We start from the raw sequence: 2,173 nt of genomic DNA, 5'->3' as shown, positions 1-2,173 counted from the left end.
TGAAAACAGACCTGATAATCAGGTCTGATTATCAGGTCGGTTTATCAGACCTGATACGGTTGTAGGGGTCAGAGGGTAAGGGCAGAGAAAACAAATAGGAAAATATAAATAAGTATAATCGTAAGTTGAAATGATAGAACCGACCCATCGAAACGCATATGCCGCGACTAGAGTGTAGGGTAGCGCCTTCCAGAACATGCCGTTTTTCTTCTACCTGCATTCGCAGCGCCAGCGAAATCGTACGATTTTTTGCTTATTTTTCCTTCCTCCAGTCCTTCGCTCGCGAGCATCGAGAGCGCGAGAGAGGATTTAGGAAAAGTCCCGTAGCTTTTGGCTCGTTTGCTATGCAAGGCACGCTGCGTGTAGAGAAATTTTGTGACGCTCGCTCACTTGAAATTGAAAACCAGAGCAAAGCACACGCATCGTAGATCATTTTTACTATAATAATTCCGGCACGTGGATTATACAGTTTCAATCGAATTAATAGTAAAGTGCCAGCAAGAGACCAGTGACCAAAACTTAATAAGTGTTGTGCACGAGTGAGAACGGGTAAATATTAACCACGGAACGGCAGAGTTTATAGTATAGTTAACCCTTTTGTTGTGCAGGGCTAGTTTGGCGCTAGGCGACGGCTCTTACGTCCTTCGCTAGGCGTGGCGTATCGCCGGCGTGGCAGCCACACGCGGCAAAAGTTGGCGATCAGCGAACAAGGTGGCGCGGTGCAACCGAGCGGCCATAACCTTACTCTTTGGAAGCCCTACGCCGGCAGCGACGTCGACGTGCAGCCCAACGCTGTGCGACACGAGCGGCCATAACCTAACTTTTCGGAGGCCCTGCGGCGGCAGAGACGTCGACGTGCGGCCAACGCAGCACGTGCGCGTAACCCTCCTTTTTGGGAACCTCTGCTTTGCCACGTCGGCTGCCAAGGAGCTATAGCGATCCGAGTGCGACCGCACTAAACCGGGAGCGAGAAATCTCCAAGAGTCAGACCAGAGGTGGCCTGTGTCTGAGTTCTCGGAGTAATGTAACCGGCCTCGTGCAGCCCCAACTGAGGCGATTCGGCTGTATGGACAGCGGCTAAGCATTACCTTTTCGAGCATAAGCCAGTAGGAACAGTGGAGGTGCAGCTAGGTAGCTGAGCGGAGACTAGGCAGGAGCAGGCGCAGCCGGATAGAGAGCTCGCTTGAGCGGCAGGCATGTGACCTGTCGAAGAAGTTGGAGGCGCGTCGCGGCGAGCAGCGCGCTCCCGCTGGATGATTCCAGTAACCCGAAGGATGTGGAGAAGTTTTGAGATCGATTAAATTTAGAGTAATGCGTAACGTTAGCTAGAAAGAAATTGATATTGTTGTTGCTTTTCTGCCGTTTAGCGTAATATGTGAATGCGAACGCGTGCGTCCCATTTAAATATCGTTTCTGAACTTTCCAACTAACAGCCATCAACACCTGCAACTTCGATGGGCCCAACGAACCAGCAGCGGAGGATCTGAGCGTAAGTCAATATATCGAAAGTAAATCGGCACAAAGGCCGTATATTTGATTTATTCTGTAAATATATGTCGATCGTATGTATAATTTAAACGGGATCCTAAGCGAGCCGCACATTTACGCGTTTGTTTACATAAATTTCAATTAACGTAGAGATAAATATCTAGGGATTAGATAAATTAAGAAAATGATTAATAATTGTAAGAGACAGAATTATGAATTATCCTGAAGTTTAACGAAATAATAATGGAGTAAAAACGTATATCTTTGGTCTATGTTAATACAGCAAGTGGATGTCGAATTACTTTAGAATGAGCTAAGATCGAAAAGATGAACTTAGTTAAGGGGTAACACTTAATTTATCAGAGTTTACCACGGCAGGGAGGGTAAAGACGTGGGGGCGGATGACACCTCAGCCACCCACAACGCGAGTGTTCCTCTCTTATACCTACTCTTTAGGGTCCGTCCGTACGTCCGATTAATTCAACCGTTGACCAATCATTTAGTTTACAGAATGTGCACTTAAACTTTTATTACAGTAGTGAAAAGGTGCGACTTATAATCGGTGAGGAAGGCCCACGCCATATCCGACGAGCTTTGAACCGAGCATAGCAAGAAGTGCACAAATACCGATCCGATTGTACACTAGAAAACCCACAGTATCTAGTGAGCACCTGCCTCTTGGCTA

General features: G+C 47.2%; 1 long non-coding RNA gene across 1 annotated transcript; it reads left to right on the top strand.

The window, feature by feature from the left end:
- The first annotated feature begins 340 nt into the window (after positions 1-340).
- On the top strand, positions 341-1,336 carry LOC138929300 (uncharacterized). The gene is made up of 2 exons (XR_011445711.1): positions 341-549; positions 609-1,336. It is a non-coding gene; the product is annotated as an uncharacterized lncRNA (long non-coding RNA).
- The last annotated feature ends 837 nt before the right edge of the window (positions 1,337-2,173 follow it).

Source organism: Drosophila kikkawai, unplaced genomic scaffold, assembly GCF_030179895.1.
Source record: "Drosophila kikkawai strain 14028-0561.14 unplaced genomic scaffold, DkikHiC1v2 scaffold_116, whole genome shotgun sequence".
Taxonomy (NCBI): Eukaryota; Metazoa; Arthropoda; class Insecta; order Diptera; family Drosophilidae; genus Drosophila; species Drosophila kikkawai.
The sequence above is the reverse complement of the archived record's forward strand: the minus strand, read 5'-3'. Positions and strand labels throughout refer to the sequence as shown.